Below are 22573 nucleotides of genomic sequence, written 5' to 3'. Positions count from 1 at the left end.
CTCTTCAAAACTCTGTGTGCTATAATGTTCAATTCAGATGAGGCTGTAAATCAGCACCTTGTTCAGTTTTTTGCAAATAAAGACAGGTCCTTCCATGAACGAGGAATTATAAAGCTCACTGAAAGATGGCAAAAGGTTATCGAACAAAACAGGCAATATATCATTGATTAATATTTATTCTTTATATAAATAAATGACCTTTGAATAACATAGACAAAATATGTCATGACTTTTCTGACAACCCAATATAATACAGAAGGGCTATGGGCAGTTAATCTATCATATTTCCTTCCTAAAAGAATATGATAAATACCTTTTTATTTAAAAAAATTAAATATAGAAACTTGCAAAAGTAATATTGCTTGGATTTAATTGATTACAGGGTTTTAAATCCCAGGGGTTAGACATTCTTTTTTTTTAAGTTCTAATAAAAAGGGAGGTTTATGTAACCTGGAATTATGAGTTTGTCGTATTTGAAATATTATCAGAGTTGTCCCAGACTATCTTAAACAGAATCTGCAATAGAACATATTTTTCACTCTCTTTTTTCTGCTTCAAAGTAGTTAAGAGATAATGGAACATTGAAAAACAACAACAAGAAATAGAAACACATAATTTGTTTACTTTTTGACCACTAAGTAATGATAATGTATTTAATAGAATGAAAGAAAAAATGCATTTATATCATAAAAAGAGACAGATCTAACTTATATGTTTGTTAGACAGTGGGTACAGGACAGAGCCTATTAGAGGAATGTAGAATCACATCTTGGGCTCATTTCCAGGAAACCTGGGATAAACTGTGTGTGTCCAATACCTGTGCTACTTTCCTCAATTGTTCTATTACCAACATAGATTCAGATATTGTCAATGAAGTTCTGTATATTGTGTTTCATTTTCAGGATGTGTAATCTGGAAACATGAAATTACTTATGAAGACAAACATTGCATTCCAGAGTTTGGAAGATGTGAAGAATACTGAGAGGATCTATTGAACTGACAAATTGAAAAATTGTTCTTAATGCAACTCATATTGAGTCCCAAAATTTCTTAAATATAAATGTGAAAATATCAGATGGAGATGTGTTTCCAATTGATATAATAGTATTTGAGACCTGACAGGCTATGAGGCTATGAACATCAGAGCATTGGCATAATGGACATCAAATTTTGGTGGTATTTTTTCATAAAGACATTTGTAGCAAGGGCCATAACTATCTGTGACATGGCTTAGCCTGGTTAGGTTTCCCTTCAGTTTAAAATCAACACCATATATCTTTAGTGTGTTCTTTCTTCCTTATCTCCTAAACATCTGAAGATTTCTTTCTTTGATTTGCCTTGAATGACCTCCAGACACAGACCACTGGTTTTTACTAAGAAATAAGGCAGTACCCATTAGAAATGCTTATTTTTTCTAGCAGGATGGCACCCATGATGCATTACTTCCTCTCATAGAGATAACTAATTGCAGTGCATATGCCGTAGAATCCATCTTGAAAGGATAGGTCACTGAAAGAAAGTTGTTCTTTCCCTTTGGGGAGCATCTGGGAGTAATATTCCCACATGTCAAATCTGTTAGCTCCTGTCTCACCCACACCAAGACACCTGGGCACCAGATTCACACACTAGCTTGTCAAATCCCGTCAGTTCATCAATAGCACAGCAGGTCTTTGGACTGGGGTGGCCCAAGGGTGGAATGCTTACCAGAGAAAATATCACATTCTATCCTTCCTCACTGAACAATGATTATCAGAGAAAGTTGATCAGACAAACCCTGTATTTTTCTTAGTGTCTGGTAAACACTCATCTGATCTCAAGACACTTTGTTGAGCATCTATTGCAAAAGTCAACTCAGATCATATTTCTTAAGTACTCATCAGACTTATGTGGGCATCCAGATGTGTTTTTCTCAAGGTAAATATAGGCAGCCTCTATTTATCCCTGAGCATGAATACTCTTGCTGTTTTTGATAAGATTCATGACATGACCTAGAAAGGATTGTTTATATGCTTAAAAAATGTGCTAGAGATCTTTTTTTTTTTTTTATGAGGCGCAGGTACTTCAGCTGTTTCTCAAGAATGTATTGTGGATTTAATTCAAACCAGACCACACTCATCAACACAAGCTTCTTTGATGAATTATTATTTACGTGAACTGACAAAGCAGTGTGATTTTTCCATCAGTCACCAAATCTGCCCTTTCACAGTTGGCAATAAATGTTTATTCTATTCAGTAAGAATGATTTAAATCATTGCAGCCTGCTGTTTATTATGATTGTGTGTGTGTGTGTGTTAATGAAAACTCCTTTAAAAATAATCTGACACAAACATCAGACAGCTCTTCATCGGTTTTAAACTAGGGAAGCCACCTTTCTTCAATTTTACTACTGTGATAAATACTTATCAAGTACCTGATGATGTTGGATTACTTTATCTCAACAGCTACTCAAGGCTCAAACACACAAAAGGAAATTAAAGGGGATAAGAAAAGAGAATATCTAGACCAGTGATAGAAACAAGATACAATAGATCACCTGTCGATGATCATGACTAGATGGGAAACCTGTGGAATAAAAGCAGAGGTATTTAATGAGGCTCGTTAGAGGGGCAGTCATAAAGAAAAAGTTGAGGAACACTGCCATACACCACCCTCAAATCATAACTGCTACAATGGTTGTTATCTCATCTTTTCCTAGTTCAAAAACCCTCCACATTTCTCTATTAGACATGAGTCCCTATTCAATTAAAGAACAAACTCATTGGCCTAACATCCAAAGCTCCCTGTGCTCTTGAAACAATCTACTTCTATAGCTTTCTCTTTCAGTCACAACTTAAAACCCTCCTATTCAAGAAAACTAACCTGGTCACTTCTTAATCACACCCCAAATTTCTTTGCCTCCATGTCTTTGTTTACACTGTTCCCTACATCTAAGAACATGCTAACTTTTACTTCCTCTCCCACACCTCTCTTCCATTTTTATCATCTTTGAAGGTCTGATTCAAATGCCACTTACTTTTTCCAGGTCATAAGACAAATCTAAGAAGTCATCCTCCCCTTGAACTTTTGACCAATTACTAATGCTGACCTCATTTTACCTGGAACTACAGTTAGTTGGAGCTTTCTCACATCCACCAGTTGAGTATAAATTTCTTGAGAAAAAAGATTGAGTTTTACACAACTCTCTATACCACCCAGATAGTCTAACATATCGGGTTGTCAGAAAAGCCATGATGCATGTTTGCAACAGATGGCTCTAGTTCATTTTTGGAAGTACTAGAGTCATTTGCATCTATGTTATTGCTATGTCATTTGACAGGTGACAGTTCTAGCTTCCTTCTAAAAAAAATTGAGTGATTTGGTTGAGTTTTGGAGATTTTACAACAATTTGAAGATGGAAGACCAAACTGTGCATTTTTTACATATTTTACTGTTTTACTGCCATAAAGGGAAGAATGCACATCAAGCTTGTGAAAAGTTGCATAAATTTTATGGTGATAATGCTCTACAAGAATGTCAGTGCCAACCATGGTTCATGAAATTTCATGCTAGGAATTTTGATCTCAACATCACTCCTCGGTCAGGGAGGCCCACCAAGGTTGATGATGACAAAATAAAGGCATTGATCGAGTCAAACCCACATTACACAAAACGAGAGATTGCAGAATCATTGAACATCCATCATTCAAGCGTTCATGAGCACCTGAAGAAGCTGGGATACGTAAGCAAGCTCGATATTTGGGTTCTGCATGAACTCAAAGAAGTTCATTTGACAGCACATATAAACATTTGCGATATGCTCATTAAATGTTAGGAAAATGATCCTTTCTTGAAGCGACTGATAACTGGTGATGAGAGGTGGATTGTTTACAACAATGTGGTACACAAACAGTCTTGGTCCTGACGTGATGATTTGCCTCAAACGACATCAAAAGCAGACATTCATCAGAGGAAGGTTATGCTCTCAGTGTGGTGGGATTTTAAAGGTGTCGTGTTTTTCGAGCTCCTACCAAGGAACNCACACACACACACACACACACACACACACACACACACACCCCTTAGGTTAGAACGATGCTGAACTACTTGACCTTCCTGAAGTTTGCCTTGCTTTCACATATTCTTGACATTTCAAAATAATTTTCCTCTGTCTGCAGTGCCATTTCCTCCCTAATCAATGGGGACAATCTCTCCTTTTATCCTTGAAAACTCAGCTCAATGACAACTGCTCTGTGAAGCCTATCTGATCCCCCCCAGCCTCACCCAACAAGGGGTGTCACCTCCATTTTTTGTCCGTTCTTCTATATCTTTTATCTATCATGCTCTAACAATAAAAGTCACTTGTTTGCATGTCTTCCCTACTAAATAATGATATTCCTGATGTCCATGTCTTACTCATCATTGTTGGTCAGAGGCATTAATAAATGTGGAAAGTTGTATAAAGTTTGAAGGAAATTAAAAAAAAAATGCAAAAGCAAAATTTTCCCCTCTTGGGGTATTTAAAAAGTATTTAGGTAAGTTAGGTATATATACCTTAAGAATAGGTATAATCAACTTTATATCAGTCAGAGTCCCATCAGGAGACAGAAACCACATCAGTACATTGAGTAGAAGAAAAAGTAATGTAAAAATTTGTTAATTCATAAAAGGGGGTTAGCTACTAAAAGGATTAAAAGAGGATTCTAGGCAGCACAGAATTTGCAGGTGCAAAAAGCAACTACTACCTCTCAGCTGAAGGAAAGTCGATACTAAATGGACCCAAGACTTGGGAAAGGGCCTCCCCAAGACTGCAATTCTGATCTCTTCAAAGAGGGTGTGGCCTGAGTATTCAACCAAAGCCACCGCAAGTGTGGCTCAGGACAGGCGCTCAGAAGCAGACCCTGATTTAGGAAAGCAGGACCTGCAAATGTGCTGGAACTTCTGGACTCCTACATTAACAACAAAAGGAGGGCCAGGAAGAACTTATTCACCTGCCTCTAGCACCTTGTAGTGTCCCTCCAGTGTCCTCTTTTGGAAAAGCCTAGTATCATGTAAGCTGGGAAAGGAAAATGTTTACAGGGTCCAGTTCCATTTTTAAAATGCAGGGTATGGAAGCGTGGATTTGAACCTGAAAGACAATAAATTGATGATGGACAAAAGCTTCAAAGCAAAATTAAACAAGGAAAAGTAATTATAATAAAATATAATATAATATAATATAATATAATATAATATAATATAATAATATAATATTGAGTTGTCAGAAAAATCATGATGCATGTTTGTGACAAATGGCACTAGTTCATTTTGGAAGTACTAGAGCACTCTCATCTATGTTATTGCTATGTCATTTGACAGCTGACAGTTCTAGCTTCATTCTATAAAAAAATTGAGCAATTTGGTTGAGTTTTGGAGATTTTACAACAACTTGAAGATGGAAAATCAAACTATGCATTTTTGCCATATTTTACTGTTTTACTGCCATAAAAGAAAGAACGCGTGTCAAGCTTGTGAAAAGTTGCATAAAGTTTACGGTGACAATGCTCTAACCATAGTTGAGCATAGAGCTGCCAACCATGGTTCACAAAATTCCATACTGGTGATTTTGATCTCAATGACGCTCCTCGGTCAGGGAGGCCCACCAAGGTTGATGACGACAAAATAAAGGCATTGATCAAGTCAAACCTATGTTACACGACATGAGAAATTGCAGAAACATTGAACATCCATCATTCAAGTGTTCACGGCCACCTGAAGAAGCTGGGATATGTAAGCAAGCTCCATATTTGGGTTCCGCATGAACTCAAAGAAGGTCATTTGATGGTATGTATAAACATCTGCGATATGCTCATTAAATGTGAGGAAAACAATCCTTATTTGAAGCGACTGATCACTGGTGATGAGAACTGGATTGTTTACAACAATGTGGTGCGCAAACGGTCTTGATCCCGAAGTAATGATTTGCTTCAAACAACATCAAAAGCAGACATTCATCAGAGGAAGGTTATGCTCTCAGTGTGGTCAGATTTTAAAGGTGTCATGTTTTTTGAGCTCTTACCAAGGAACCAAACAATCAATTTGAATGTGTACTGTTGGCAATTGGACAGTTTGAATGAATCCATCATCCAGAAATGTCCAGACCTTGTTAATTGTAAAGGAGTTGTGTTCCATCACGACAATGCAAGACCACACACAAGCTTGATCACCCATAAAAAATTATTGGAGCTTGGATGAAACGTGTTGCCACACTCAACATACTCGCCTGACCTTGCACCATCAGACTTTCACTTGTTTCGCGCTCTTCAAAACTCTGTGTGCTATAATGTTCAATTCAGATGAGGCTGTAAATCAGCACCTTGTTCAGTTTTTTGCAAATAAAGACAGGTCCTTCTATGAATGAGGAATTACGCAGCTCACTGGAAGATGGCAAAAGGTTATCAAACAAGGCGGGCAACATATCATTGATTGATCTTTGTTCTTTATATAAATAAATGACCTTTGAAAAACATAGACAAAATACGTCATGACTTTTCCGACAACCCAATAGTACTTTGAACATAGTAAGTCCTCAATTTTACCAATGGAAACATTAAATTTTTATTATTCAACTCTTTTTAGAAGAAAATATTGTACTTTTTGTCACAGTTCAATCCCAGGGTCAATGTCGATGTTAGTTTGAGTCCTCAATGAACTCTTGCTTCTCATAAGAAGCAAGATGACTACAAACTATCAGTTTTGGAAAACCCCACAGATCTCTCTTTCAGGCATTGCCCCAGAAGAATTCCTCTTACCCTTTTAATTAATATTCATTATTAGGTATGTCATTATGGGTATGGGGAATAATATACAAGCGGCTCTGTCCTAGGAAGTGAGGAAGGGTTGTACTTGTCCATACCTTCTGTTATCCAGGTGTTTTCTGTTTTTTCCCAGTGCCAGATTGGCTTGAGTTAAGTCTGGGAAGACAGATGCCTTAGCAAATGCTAACGGGCTCCTTGACACATGGATGATGACAGTATGGTGGTGATTTCTTGAGTTCCTTTCATTAGCAATATTTTCCTGAATAGTTTCAGTAAAGGGGCTAACATACCAAGGAGGCTTTTCTGTAGTGAATCAAATAATCAAGCCTGTCCTGCAGTGAAAATCAGCCTGGGGTAGTTGGTCAATGATTGCTGTTCAAAAGATCTTAGTTAGGGAAAAATATTATTTTTAAAAAAGTCTTGTCAAAATCACACTACTTGTAAGTGGCAGGGCTGGAATATGAACCCACATCTATTTGATTTTAGAGATGGACAACTTTGGCCGTGTTGTCCACACATAATCCTCTCTTACCAATGTCCTGTCACCCTTTTTCTTCAAGAGGTTTCCCTTGTTGGTCAGATATAAAAGTATGGACTACGCCAGTGGGGGAAATTCAAAGGGTATGGATGGCCCCCAAACTTGCAAAGGCAATCATTAGCCCTGAAAATCCTCTAAATGGCTCTAACTACTCCCTAGCTTTGGGAAAATAAATATAATGCTCTTCCTTGATATCATTGTTCCATTAATCCCAGTTGTCAAATTATGGAGTGAATTTTCAAGAAAGTGAGTCACGTGACATGCCTGGATGTGGGGCCAGTGTTCATTGGCTCTCAGTGGTCTCAACGGCTTTAGAAGAGGACCAAGATGAAACCTTCTGCTGTCATGTTTCAACTGGATTCATTCCTTTTTTAATCTGGCTGATCACACCTATATTTATTCTCAAAGTTCTTTGCACCCTCAATGTAATTTATTTCAGTTGTAATTTATGTATAGCATCCATAAAATTATTTCCAAAATTAAACTGTTTTGAGATATAGAATTAAAAACACAAACTTACCCACTACACTTACTGTGCATTTTTGTGTCTTGATTATAGTCTTGGGGGGGAGGGGTACTTTGTGGGAAGTGATATAAATAAATCCCCCCAAAACAGCCTGTTTTTCACTATTGGAACAAGATTCCCTGCCCAGTTTCCTGTGATAGGGGAAAAAATGAGATCAATATGTGGTGGTGTTTTTGTAAACATTATTAGGTCATCAGCCCCTTCCTGTTTCGCAGATTCATACTTGGGGAAGGGTGTGATGGATTATCTATTCCTAATGCCTTTTTCACTAAGCTCCTAGAAATAGCGAAACACTTGAGACTCAGGGAAATGGAAGCAGGAGTTCAACATTTATTTGCATGGGTCTTAAGAAAGCCATCCTATTTCATGTCTAATTGGCAACGAAACAGGGAGTGTAAGAATTTATATCTATGTAGACACACACAGTAACTTTTATTTGTGTACTTTGTACAGAACATAGCATATCATATGCATCTGTGCTTAATATTTTAAACCTCTGATTAACTAGAATTGAAAACAGAATGTAAAATTTCAAAGGATTAGTTCCATCCCATCTCTCGCCAATGATACTTGATTGCCTAAAGCAACTGCAAAAAATCTGTGTAGATCTAACATAAGACCTTTCTATTATGTATATACACATGTATACATACATTATATATAGTCTATATGTGTATATGTACATGTATATGGTTTTTGACTGAAATTCAAGATAACTCTCAGTTAAACAAAATTAATTACCAGACTAATCCAATTACTGGTCAATTAGGAGAGTAGAATTTGATGTCTAATAATTCTCTTCAAATGTAAACTATGTTTTACTATAAAATGTGTGGTACCTCTCATTTCACCAATGGATATTTTGTGTAAGTGGGAGCTTCTGGTTTTACTCAACAGGACCTAGAAAATCCCCACATACTAAAGACAGGCTGGGAAAATGGCCTATTTGTTTGCTTGTTTACCTGTTAGGTTCTTTGCCTCACCTCTATCCACAGCGGATCTGAAAGGATATACCAAAAAAATAAAATAAAATAAAAAAATAAAAAAGCTGAAACAAGATTGCGATTCTAGAAATATAACAAGGAATATGTATTTAAGTGGGAGCAAATTGGGACAAATAACACAACTATGGAGACCCTAAGGGCCTATGTAGTTTCATAGTCTAACCTAAATTCCTGGCAGTTTTTTTTTCTTTTTTTTCCTGGCAATGAAAACATTGAGAGATAAAATGACTTATTTAATCTATTGGTAGTAATGAAGAAAATATTGATGTTCACTTTCCAATGCCCCAAGTTTGAAAACAGTTTGCCCTCTGACTGATAAATTAGTAAAATCCAGTGTGATCTGTCAGCTAAAGAGATATAGTTTTATAAATATATATACATACATATATGCATATGTAAACATATACATACTAATATATATGTATATGTTTACATATGCATATCTATACTTATATATGTGTGTAAAGTGTATGTATGTGTGTGTATATATATATTTTTTTATTAGGTTCAGGTGTACAAAACAATGCAATAGTTATCCTTTTCACCCCTCACAAAGTGACAACCCACCTCCCCCCATTTTTTCTTTTTTTTTTTAACACACATACACACACACAAGACTTGGAATATCCAAAACTCCCACTACAGAGAACCGAAATTTAACATAATAGAGCAAATGTATGATGTTATTTGGTATATTAAGAGGAATCCTAAAAAGTTATATTGTATTCACCCTGGAGAACATCACATGACTAGAAAGGGGATGTTCCTCCCACTCCAAGTTAAGAGAAAGTTAAAGCAACAGAATCTGGCAATGTTATATAACACCATCCTGGAGAGAGAGGAAGAAAAAATTGTCCTTGAATTAAAGAGAGATGAGTATTAACCATTAACAAAACAAAATGACAACCTACTAAGTGGGAAAAGATATTCACAGCAAATGCTATATCCAATAAGGGGTTAATATCCAAAATATAAAAGGATCTTAAATAACTCAACATAAAAAAACAAACAATCCAATTAAAAAGTGGGCAGAGGACATGAACAGACATTTCTCCAAAGAATATATACAGATGGATTACAGACATATGAAAAGATGCTCAACATCACTAATCATCAGGGAAATGCAAATCAAAACCGCAGTGAGATATTACCTCACACCTGTCAGAATGGTTTTTGTCAAAAAGTCAACAAATAACAAGTGTTGGCGAGGATGTAGAGAATAGGGAACGCTCATGCACTGTTAGTGGGAATGTCAATTGGCATAGTCACTATAGAAAACAGTATGGAGATTCTTAAAAAAATTTAAAACAGAACTATCATATGACCTAGAAATTCTACTTCTGGGTATTTATCCAAATAAACCAAGAAAATTAGTTCAAAAAGATATATGCACCCCTATGTTAACTGCATCATTATTTATAATAGCCAGGATATGGAAGTAATCTAGGTGTCCAGCAATAGATGAATGGATTTTAAAAATGCGGTACACACACACACAAAAACACACACACACACACACACACACACACACACACACACACATTGAAATACTACTCAGCCATAAAAAGAATGAAATCTTGTCATTTGCGATATAGATGAATCTAGAGGGTATTATGCTACGTATCACATGATTTCACATCTATGTGGAATTCAAAGAAACAAAACAAACAAATAAATAAAACAAAACAGATTCATAGAAACAGAGAACTGATGGTTGCCAGACAGGTGGAGGACTGGGGGATTAGTGAATAAGGTGAAGGTGAATAAGAGAGAGAGGAGGAGGAGGCGGAGGAGGAGGAGGAGAAGGAGATGAGTGTTTTTGACCAGGATAATTCACCAGGTCTAAGCCCTGAACGAAATTTCTCTTAAAATTATCCATTCATTTATCTTGGCTGTGCTGTTTATGTTTCCTGAGCAAATTTAAAGATGGCAGAAAAAGCAGGATTCAGATGGAGGACACTGACATTCCAGTTTAGGAATCAGACTCTTAGAAGATCGATCGGAGTGAGCAGCCTCCTTGAGTCTCATCATCTCTGGAACATTGACAACTCAGAATTTTAGTAGAAAGCCATCTTGCCTTCTCTTAGAGACACCCAACCTCATCTTCACCCTGCCCAAATATTCTTATCATTAGAGAGAAAGGAACAAGGAGATATATCTCCTTGTTCCTTTCTCTCTAATATATATTCATATATATTCATATTCCTAGTGCTAATTCTGAAATAATTGTTCAGGTAAGATGTTGCACTGTATACTCTGACTTCAGTAGTAGATGCCTAGAAACACAGTCAGATGGCAGGTAGTTTCATAGTATCTCTTGGATACTATGAAAAGTATTCCAACATTCCATTAAAGCTTGGGAAAAAATAATTCTGAATGAGTGAAGATAATGTGGCCCGAGTGGTACCATTATTCAGTGATACAATTCAATGCACGGATGGAACTTTCAGTGGCCAGGGAATAGCCTTCCAACACCTCACTTCCTCATCAGGGCTTTGGGAAAGGGGCTGAAGGCAATCCAAGATTGCATTGTCTATGGAGAGTGTGGAGTCTCCAGGGAGAATTTAGAGTCTAGAGGGAGAGTCTAAAGTCCACATCCTGTGTGTATTACTTGAGGGAACATCCTACACTTTAGGATTTGGAGGGAGTGTCAGTTATTCCATTCCAGATCCTTTTGTGGAAATAAAAATGTCTAACCAAGACACCTGCCTCAAAGGAGAAGAGTTCAGCTTCTACACAGAGTGTGACTAAAAAGAGAACTGATGGAAATTAAGTATTTTTCTCAAGCAACTGTCTTGAGTCTGTTCTAGCAAATAAGCAATGGCTGAGTGTCACTAAACATTTCCACCAAGATGAATTTTACCTGGAATTTTTTTTAAAGCAGAAGTTATCATGTGAATGGCCCAGGTCTCCCTTTCATTGTGCCAATGGAGACACAGCCAAGAACTGTGGTAATGAGATGTCAACGTTTATGTTACAGAAATAAAAGGCATTTAGTCAAACATATATTTTGATTTACATTAAAATTTACTCTTTGTTAGAACTGTGTTTTATTCACCGACTTTAGCAAGCTATCTGGCTAGTTACTATGAACAAGTCCTATTTCACTATAATGACAGTGGTCATTATAAATTAATATCAACTTCTTCCAAGTTTCTTGCTCACAGCTTTTACTTGGTACCCTTTGTTCATTATAAATGTGGTTGTTCCTGAGAGATTTAACAATTTAATCACTGATTTCTTAGAAATGGGAAAATAATTTCAAGTTTTCTTTTTATTTTATTTTATTTTTATTATCATTTTGTGTGTGTGTGTGTGTGTGTGTGGAGGGCAGGGTCACTGGCCCTCACATGTGGGATCTGAACCGGGGCTCTCTGGCATCCCAAGCCAGTTCTTAACCATCGTGCCACTCGGCCAGCCCTCTTTTTATTTTATAATTCAGGCATCTTTATTATATATGCGTATATACCACATAGGTAAAAATAAAATGTTAAATTACCCATAATCACAACATCTAGAAATAATTTTAGTGTACAACTTTATTCTCCATATTATAAAAATATGGTAATATAAAACTTCTCAAAAAAGAGAAAGAGAAGCATGTTGGTTCAGAGTAGTGATTAAGAGATGCCTCCCAAAGATAACTGTTGATACTAAGTGACCTTGCACATGTTGCTTAACCTCTTTTTAACTTCATTTCCTCATCTCCAAAACATTACATTATATATATATATATATATATATATATATATATATATATTAGCTGTATGAACTTAACCTCACACACCATTTCACAAGGCCAAGTCTTAAGTAACTGATAAAAGGGGTAAAGTACTATTCTCTGTTATCTCTATTTTCGTCTTATTTTATCCTTCTTTTATTACTCCTTACTGCCCTTCATTCCTCCTTCTCTCTTGATTTTTGAAATGTAAGTTAGTTAACTAAACATACTTTCTTGATGATAGTTACTCTTAAAAATTTTTTATTACCCAAACCCTTTGAGCATATAATGTAAGTCTTAGATTCTCTTTCCAGAAGCAAAACAAAATAAAACTAACTTTACATAGTATCATATAGGCAGATATTTACATAATATTTCAGGCTGTTCACCGCCTTTACCCAGTTCCTTCCCAGAATGTAGAGACTTTATTCTTGTTTTCCTTTCTTCCTCTGCTCTCTGTAATTTGGTTTTCTTGTCTGACATTATTCCCAGTAACACTTTGGAATCTTTCCTCCAGTCACTGGCAGGGCAAACTTTCTATTTGTTCCTGCAGCTCACAGTTAGCAGCTAAGGGGCTAGTCTGCAGGGATGGGGGAGGGGGTGGTGGGTATGTGGAGGAAATGAGAAGGATATACATCAGCGGCAGCTTCCTGTATCTGCTAGACCCATGAATGATCAGTTTAGTCACCTACTCATATGTACAATCAGTTATAAATGTGACAAAAATATTTGTGAATCCCGGACATGTGGGAGAGAAACAGAAGGAATAGTACAAAACAATGAGAGAACAGCCTCGAAATGAGCAGAAGGTTCTGAATAATATGGGGAAGGCTTTGTGGGTTTCTGGCTACCAGATGCTTGCTGTTCAAAGATTTAGTTACTGTGCAATTCACATCACACTGAAACGTTGGGGAATATACTAATAGCATTTACAGTCCGTCTTAAACCAGGAAGCTTGCAAGAAAGCTCCTGGCCAAGGCCATGTGAGCTCAGCCTTTTGTTTTGTTCATGCAGCAACCTGATCACTTGCCTAAGGAGGGAAATAGACTGTTTTTCAAGCTTGCCTTGAAATCGTGAAATTCCCGTCATAAAAATAAGAAATCGTATATGAAGCCTTGGGGTCAGATCACCCACGGGTTTCAGGAGTTCTCAATAGAGTTATTATGCTTTGCAGCAACAACGTGAGGGGGGATTATGGTTTCATACCAGTATTAGAATTTCCTGAGATTTGTTTGCTTGAGAAAGACCCTTATCATCATTGAAATGTTTAAAGAATTGAAAGTGCTGTTTTCTTTTTTGCAAATCCAATTTTTGAAATAGGACCCTTCAGGATGGAATGGAATAGCTACCAAATTTAAAAGTGCATTTCATATGTTATTTTTTTATCTGACAAAAAATACCAACCCAGGGTTCAATTTGTATCATTCTTTTCATACTCTGTAACATACTTAAATACTGGAAAACCTTCACTTTGGCAGGAGAAAAAAAAAAGACAGATAAAAGATCCTCTACCACATGATAGCTCATGATACTTTCCTCAGTTGTTAGTCACATTGTATTTTTGGCCATGCCCCAGAAACCACAACCCTCAATTGCAGTTGCTTTCAGACATGTAGAAAAAACACATGTTAAAACAATTAACGAAATTATGACATTTACATTTTCCTTTTGACTATCAGTTCCTGTGATTCTTCAGCATGTGATTCGATAGGAATCAAAACAACTATCATAAATCAAGCTGACCACTTTATCCTTACCTAGTGCTTTGAAAATGTCAAAGAGTAAAACAGGAAAAACAAAAATCTTGTCTTTTTCCACTGACAGCACACTCCAGTCCCTGTTGGCAGCCGGGACCACACATGACAATGGCACAGAGGTAGAGCATCCAATCCTCTCACGCCAAGGCCACTGACCTGGATAGACGGCCAACTGCAATTTGATTCCTAGTAGCTCTGAGCTGTCGTGTTTATCCTGCATTTGCTGCTCCTTCTTCTGTGCTGACAAATTTCAGTGCTTATTGAATGAAACGTGTAGTGAAAAAATGAAAGTGGAATATCAGGTTGTCCTCATGTAAGACTTGTAGCAGTGGTAGGTGAATCTTCTAACTCTACCGGCCCATAAGAATAGAGAACAATTAAAATATTGTGCATTTGTTTATGCCCCTATTACCAAATTTATTTATAGGACTTCCACAACAGTTTACTATTGACTTCCTATATTTATGATTCCACACGCATTTGCTAACCACTTACTATGGGCCATGTAAATAGGTCCTGTAGGTATAAAGATGAATAAGACATGGCTCGTACTCTCAGGAAGCTCATAAAATAGCAGAAAAGACAGACATACATATTAATGATAGCACTTAATGGGACACGAGTTATAACAAAGCAAACCAAAATGTTCTTCATAGCCAGATAAGGAAGATACACTTTATCTGCAAGTCACAACAGAGCCTATGACCCTGACCACAGCCGGGAAATAAGTCTTTGGTAACCATGCTGCAAATCTCTTGTTTGCTCTTCTAGATCTGCTCTCTACCTGTCTCGACCCTGTTCTTGCCCTGGAAGGCTGATCTCTGAGGACTGGACCAATAGACTTTTTTTTTTCTTTTCTTTCTTTTTTTTTTTTCCCCCTCTTGTCTAGAAATAAGAGGATGAGGGGAGAATGAGTCAAGCTACATGTTCCCCGCTCCTGCTTAGTATCCGTGGAGTGGTTGCATCTTTCTACTAACAGCCACAGTTCCTGTCAAGTGTTCCTCTGCATATGCATTGCCACTCCAAGTTCCCAGCCCAACCCCACCCCTGCCCCCCCCTTCTCCCTTCTTGCCTAGGAGAAGTGTTACATCATGTCTTAGAACAACAAGAAGGAGGAGAAGGAGAAGAAAGAGTAGGAAGGAAAGAAGGAAGGAAGGAAGGAAGGAAGGAAGGAAGGAAGGAAGGAAGGAAGGAAGGAAGGAAGGAAGGAAGGAAGGAAGGAAGGAAGGAAGGAAGGGAGGAAAGGAGGGAGGGAGGGAGGGAGGAAAGGAGGAGGAGAAAGAAGCCCCTTTATTGAACTCTTCTAATTATCGAGTTTGAGAACATTGTGTGTTTCCTGCCAGAACTCTGTGCACCGCAATAACCCTCTTAACGTTTAAGGGATTAAGTTCAGTGTAGTCTTAAAGAAACCCAGCTCAGAAGCACAGAACCAGGGTTTTGCTAGTCACTGAATGCCTTTCAGACAGTCCCAGTTCTTCCTCACAAGAACCCTGTGACACTAGAACAGGCCTCATCTCATCAGTCCTGCCATAGGAAAGCCATCCTAACAGCCACCATTCTGCAGTAGAGCAGGTAGTAGGCAGAATTCTAGAGGCCTCCCATGTTCCCAGACCTTGGCATTCAAACATCTTATCCCAATAATCCTACTACTAATCTAGTTACTGCTATGAAGGCTTTTTGCAGATGTAACTAACATCTCAAATCAGCTCTCCTTAAAATAGAGAGAGTATCTGGGTGGAACTGACCTAGTCACATGCATACTTTAAAAGCTGAACATTTTCTCCAGCTGGTAGAACAAAAGGAGTCAGAGATACATGCTTCCACTGGCCTGGCAGAAAGTAAACATGTTGTGAGCTGCCTGTGGAGGCCAGGGGGCAAGGGACTGAGGGCAGCCTCTAGCAGCTGGAAGCGGCTTCTGGCCAAGAAACAGCAGGCAAACAAGGACCTCGATCCTACCGCGCCAAGAAAATGGCTTCTGCCGACAACCAGTTACGACCCCACACTCTAGATGAGAACAACAGCTTGAGCTGCCATCATGTTCCCGTCTAGTGAGATATTATACTAAGCAGAGAATCCATGCTAAGCCTCTGCCCTTCAGAAACTGTGAGATAATAAACTTGAATTTTATAAGCTACTGAGCTTATGATAATTTATAATGCAGCAATAAAGAACTAAAACACACCATATTATACCTTCACTTAATCTTGGAGAAGTGAGCTAACATATAAACATTTTTCTCAGACAGATAAAATGTATTCCTGTAAGTGTGCACACCTGATGGATACATATTATCCATTCATCAGCCCTATTAAATAATATTTAGTACACTGCCTAATATTTAAAGAATCTAATAAATATTTTTTGAATGAAGTACATGTGGAATCATTTAACTTCTGCTTCATTGCTCAGGTTACCTAATTTTGTAAGCATCAATTATTTACTGGGCTCTGTGATGGACTGTATTACCAGTTACCAAGGCCTGCTTTCCCTCACTGGAAGAAGGCTATGCTTCCCTGCTTCTTTGAAATGAGAATTGGCATATGATTTACAAAAGCCAATAGTAAGCAGAAGCAATACGGTCACTTCCGTGCAGGAGCTTAAAGAGTCATTCTGTGCTTTATCAGTCTCTTTTTTCCCTCTGCTGTGGTCACTAGTGTTTCCAGGTAGGGACTGCTCTGCCTGGAGTGAGGACTATGAGGCTACAGAGCAGACCCCCAGCCAATCCACAACTGGCATGCAATATGACCAATCGGTGAGCCTTTCCTGTTCCAAGACGCTGAGATAACTAGGGTATTTTGGTACTGTAGCACAAGCTAGCCCATGTTAACTGGTGTAGACTCCAATAATACTGACGCCCTCTTGGGTGACTAAGAAGTGGATATCCATTTTCCCTTAGTACTAACTACCTCTTGAACTGGTACATTTTCTTGACTCTTCCCCATGCTATCATCTCTAAATGTGTCCTTTTAAAGTAAAAGCTTCTTCGAACTGGGCCAGGCTTCGGATCCTGGAAAAAAAAGACCCTGTATAAAACAAAAACATGCACAGGTTTTGAGAATTCTTTTCCATTTACAGATGATTTTTATTTGCGTTCAGAACCATAGTCCTATTTCAGAGTTAAGATGGAAGTGTGCCTTCCATATGGGTGAAACGTTAATTATAACAATACACGAAATGATATAAAAAAAATCTATGTGCAAAATGTTCAACAAAGCTTTGGTTCTAAAATGGCTTAATCCCAGGAAGTTATCACCACAGAGCTGCCCCATCTCACGAAGCTCTAAATGCCTGTGAGCGCCCCAATCAGGCTGATTGCAGGCACTTAGGCTCTTTCCTTCACCCCACACCTTAATCGCTACCTTACGGAACCCCTAACATTGGCTACTTATTGGGTGTTGACAATGAATTCCCTGCACTGTTGATGGGAAGATCATCTCCTACTTGGAAAACGATTCTTATGCTAGATGTTGTAGAGAGTCAAAGAATATATAGTCTTTGCCCTTCATAAACCTGTAAAGTTTTATAAGCTTGGATTTTTCAACTTGAATTTAAAACAGTCTCTTCTAAAATAAACAAATCAAAATGTTTATAGTATGAGGAAAGGCAGAAAAAAACATTGCTCAATGAGATCAACAGCCATTGAAAATTCATGTTTTATCACTGCTGCCTGCCCCTGTGCCTACTGTCTAAGCTAACTTGCAGTGTGGAGGGAGACAGAAGCAGTGCTTGTCAGCTCTCCATGAAGAGTTTTAATCACTCTTCTTTATACTCCTCAAGTACCTATTTCCCCCTAAACTCCACCTTTTCTTTCTTCCTTCCAGATGCTGAGGCTTTTATATATATGAGAAAATATCTCCTACAGTGGTTTACTTCAGCAGCTTTAACTTTCCCACGTCCTTTCATTCTCAGAGCCCCCCAAGGACTTCCAGTCTCCTGTTACATCAGATTGAAACTGGCCAGCAGGTGTGATACGGTTCTTTGTCAAATGACCACAGTGTCCTCCTGTCCAAGCAGAAGACAAGGTCCGTGGTCTGGTTCCTGATCCCAGAAAGACCAATGGCCTCCATGTGGCACCAAGGGGAGGGTTCTTGCCCTGTGGCACCAAGTCAGGGTACTTCTTTTGTGAAACATGGATTGATTGATATCTCCCAGCCTGACATTAAAGACTCCATAATCTTACTTTTTTAATTCAGTCTTCCCCTATTATATTTCAATCCAGACAGTCTAGTCTCTTTGCTTTTTCCCCTTCAAAATTCCTACCTGAGTTCACAAACAAATAATTTGTTTCTCCTACCTGGAATACTTCTCATCTCTCTCCTTCATTATTTCAAAGCCTTTTCCCTCCTACAAGGCCCAGGTCAAATCCCATATTCCCCCTAAGCCTTCTGGTGACTTCCCCTGCTCTAAATGCTCTGTGCTTCCTTAACAACTTTAGTCATCATGCAGAATAGGGTCATTTGTGTCTACAGTGGGTAAGGCACTGTTCCAGGTGCATGGGCTTTAAAGAGCTACAGGACAAACCTTGTGGGGCTTTGCTTGCTATCAGGGAGAATGAGATCCATACTTAAGAAGATAAATATAAACAATATATTCCACCACAGGCCACCTTGTCTCTTACCCACAATACATTTCATGATCTATGTTATTCATTTAACAATATTTGCAAGAATACATACAGGGTGGCTTCTGAGAAATGCTGAGTTGTTAGTTAAGATCTGGTTAATATAAATGAGCCTCTCTTTAGTAATCTACATGCTGTATGAGGTCAGAAGCCCTGTTACACTGCTTTGTGGCTCTACGATTTCCAAGGTCAATCCGGCACACATGGCACAGTGTCATAATGAAAAGTGCAGATGCTGGAGGCAGAAGGTCTCTCGGCCCAAGTTACCTGAGCCGCTTACCAGCTGTGTGTTGTGGAGCAGATTTCTCTGTGCCTAAGTCTCTCATCTCTAAAACGGAGGTAATAAATGTACATGCCTCACAAAGCTTTTGAAAAAATTAAATGAGTGCACATAAAATGCATGTAAAGCACTTTGTACAGTGCCCAGCCCATAGTAAGAAGTCAATGAATGTTAGAGACTTTTATGTAGTCCTAACAGATCCCTCATGCAAGTGTCCGGCAGTCCTGGGCTATGTTTCCACTGCCCCGAAGGAATTAGGGGAACAACTGTGAAGACACCTTCTACATAACTGGTCCTCTTGGGGTTAAAAATAATAATAATATAGAACTTTTACACTTAAAACCTGATCTTGGCAAGAATATTTTTTAAACTCTGTTTCCTCCTGCCCAAGTGACCTAGGACAAGATTCTGGTGTGAGTCATTCCCATGCTGAGCTGTGGGCAGAGAGCTACCATCAGGGAACTCAAATTCACTCTTGGCTCTGCTGGTGTGAGCAAAGGTGGGTTGGGACAAGCTGCCTACAAACATCCTGATTTGCCCAAGATCTTACCGGTACCCTTGTGGTCCCACTGTTTTTATAAATAGCACTTCACTTTCTCTCTTAGACATGCTCTGGTTTGGACAATAAATTACTTGACCATCCTAGTTAGAAAAGCTGCTCTTCAGTTTCCCCTAAAAATGGTGGTGGTGGTGGGGGGAAGTGGGGGGATGGGCGAGGTTTAAACCCGACTTTCTGCTCATTAGCCTTGTGTCCTTGGGACATCAGTGAACTTGGCTGATTGGAAAGCTCTGCTCACTGGTATAAAATGGGAGTGATACTTGCCTCCCTCTCAGGACTATTGTAACAATTACATGAATACACAGGATCTGTCCACAGGTGTGAATTCCCTCTCCCTTCTTTTCCATCTTCTGTGCCTGAACAGAAAACAACCCCAGCAGAGCTCTTTTCTGAGGTTTCACTACATGTGCAGGGCATGCCCCGCCCCCTCCATCCTGCTTTGTGTGCAGGTTCCCCCCAGCAGTGGAGAGGGAAAAGACCCTTCTGGGGCATGTCCCGGGGCCCTCAGAAGGAGGGAGAGACCCTCCGGCTCCTGGTTACAGTCCTTAGCTGTAATCATTCAATTACACCCTTTTATGTTCTATTTTACTGCACCTGAAAAGGGCAGGGATATCTGGATATCTAATAGCTGCATTTACCGGGAGGTGAGCTACTAAAAATAGCCCCACGATCTGCGGGCAGGTTTCCAGGAAATGCTTGACTTGCTAGAGTAGAACTGGAAAGAGAGTGTGTGAATCAAGCCCTTAATCTGAATCAATTGCCCATGCTGCTTTTAGAAGTTTCAGGGCCTCGGACTTGTTTTTCACCAAGTGAACTAGAATCTTAAAGGAATAGAAGCAATTATAAGGGGAGTTAAAGGTTAATACTGAAATATTTGTGGGGATTCTACAGGAATGACTTTACACCAACAAATACACTCGTCCCTCCGTATTTACAGGGAGATTGGATCCAGGACCCCTGTACTACCAAAATCCTCAGATGCTCAAGTCCCTTATATAAAATGGGGTAGTATTTGCATATAACCTACACAATCCTGCTGTATACTTTAAATCTCTAGATTACTTATAATACCTAATACAATGTAAATACTATGCAAGTCGTTGTTATACTGTATTGTTTAAGGAAAAATGACAAGGAAAAAAAAAAGTCTGTACGTATTCAGTACAGATGCAGTCATTGGTAGGGCTGACTACATACATAGCACACATCAGCAACAACATAACTTTTTTTTTCAAATGTTTTCAATCTGTTGGTTGAATCTACAAATTTGGAAACTGTAGATATGAAGGGCTGACTGTACCACACCACCACCACCACCACCAAACAATTTATATTTTCTTTTCCTCTAAATGAGATTTTCTCTAGAATTCCAAGCCCTTAGTGATAATACGTGTTTTTGTCTGTTGATCTTCTCACACTTCAAGTTGGAGAGGCAGAGGATGGATAGTTTTGTTTTGGTTTGTTTTTGTTTTTGTTTTTAATGAAAAGTAAATATGATACAAAGATTTTAACTTCATAGATAGGTGCTACTTGCTATATATATTTCAGGTTACATGTCCAGTTTCTTGGAATTCCTACAAAGGGCAGAAACAAAGACTGATTAGGATACATTTTCATTGTCAGAATTTTAGAGCTTGGTATTTTTCCTGAGTTTAAATGCTCTATTAATAAATGTTGAAATAGTTTAATGCCACTACTTTTTCTTATTTGCATTAAAATGCATTATTAAAAGGTCAAACATTATGAATGATTCTTAGGGAAGAATACTATGGAAATTAAATACAATGCACACAATAAGCACTTTTAAAAAATGATAGTACTTATCTTTAGTTAACATTAACGAATAAATGATAAAAAATTAAAGTTGAATTACTAATGTCTTTTGAACTTTAATATAATAAATGAAAACACAACACTACCTGAAATTAAAATAGGGTAATTATTCATCTGCTAGAAACACAAAATTAAAGGTTTTTTTTTCTTTAACTAATTGAACTATTAATTTAGGATTTGCTAAGACATTTTGTAAAGAAGTTTTCCTATTGCACTTTTAACAAAACAAACAATGGATTTAATTAAGGGGATACTTTTGGAAGAGTTAACCAATGTTTTGTCATAAGGAAATAAACACCTTTATTTGTAGTAGACAGCACTATTTTGAAATGGGAATTGATTCTGTCTTATACTTCAGTTCTATTTCAAATTGTTTATTTCTATAAAAGGGAGGAAGGGGTGTTCCTAACAAAAATCTTTCAATCAGCTATTAATGAATCACTTTTGGTCAGGTTCAGACAAAAGCCTTTTTATTGACTGAGGTGGGTCAGGTTTCCAGACTTTTCATACCCTTTCTCATCCACTGAAGACAAAACAAGGCAGAGTAGGAGGATTTGAGTAGGAGAGTTTGGGGGCCACTCATTATTGCAAGTTTGTGAACCAGAAGAATCAATCAAGAAATTTGCTCAAAGGTGGAATCTAGTTCCAGATTTACCATGAACAGTGTTCCATTCTTGTTCAATCTTTGTATATTTAGGACACAGCATTCTCTTTCCAACAGAGATGTCATGTTTGGGGAATCATTGTAAGTAAGCAGTGCTGGGCCTCAGAACTGTTCTCATTTCAGTCCTACCCTAAGTAGCCATGTGACATTTGTCACAGCCTCCAAAATTCTCAATTTTCATTCCTGTCGAATGATGGGTAGGCAAGCCTCTTCTGAGGTCCCTTCCTACTGAGTCCATCTATATTTATTTTCTGCCATATATATATATATATATATATATATATATATATATATATA

This window comes from Hipposideros armiger, unplaced genomic scaffold (genome assembly GCF_001890085.2).
Source record: "Hipposideros armiger isolate ML-2016 unplaced genomic scaffold, ASM189008v1 scaffold_101, whole genome shotgun sequence".
In the NCBI taxonomy this organism is placed as follows: Eukaryota; Metazoa; Chordata; class Mammalia; order Chiroptera; family Hipposideridae; genus Hipposideros; species Hipposideros armiger.
Note: the sequence above shows the minus strand (reverse complement) of the source record.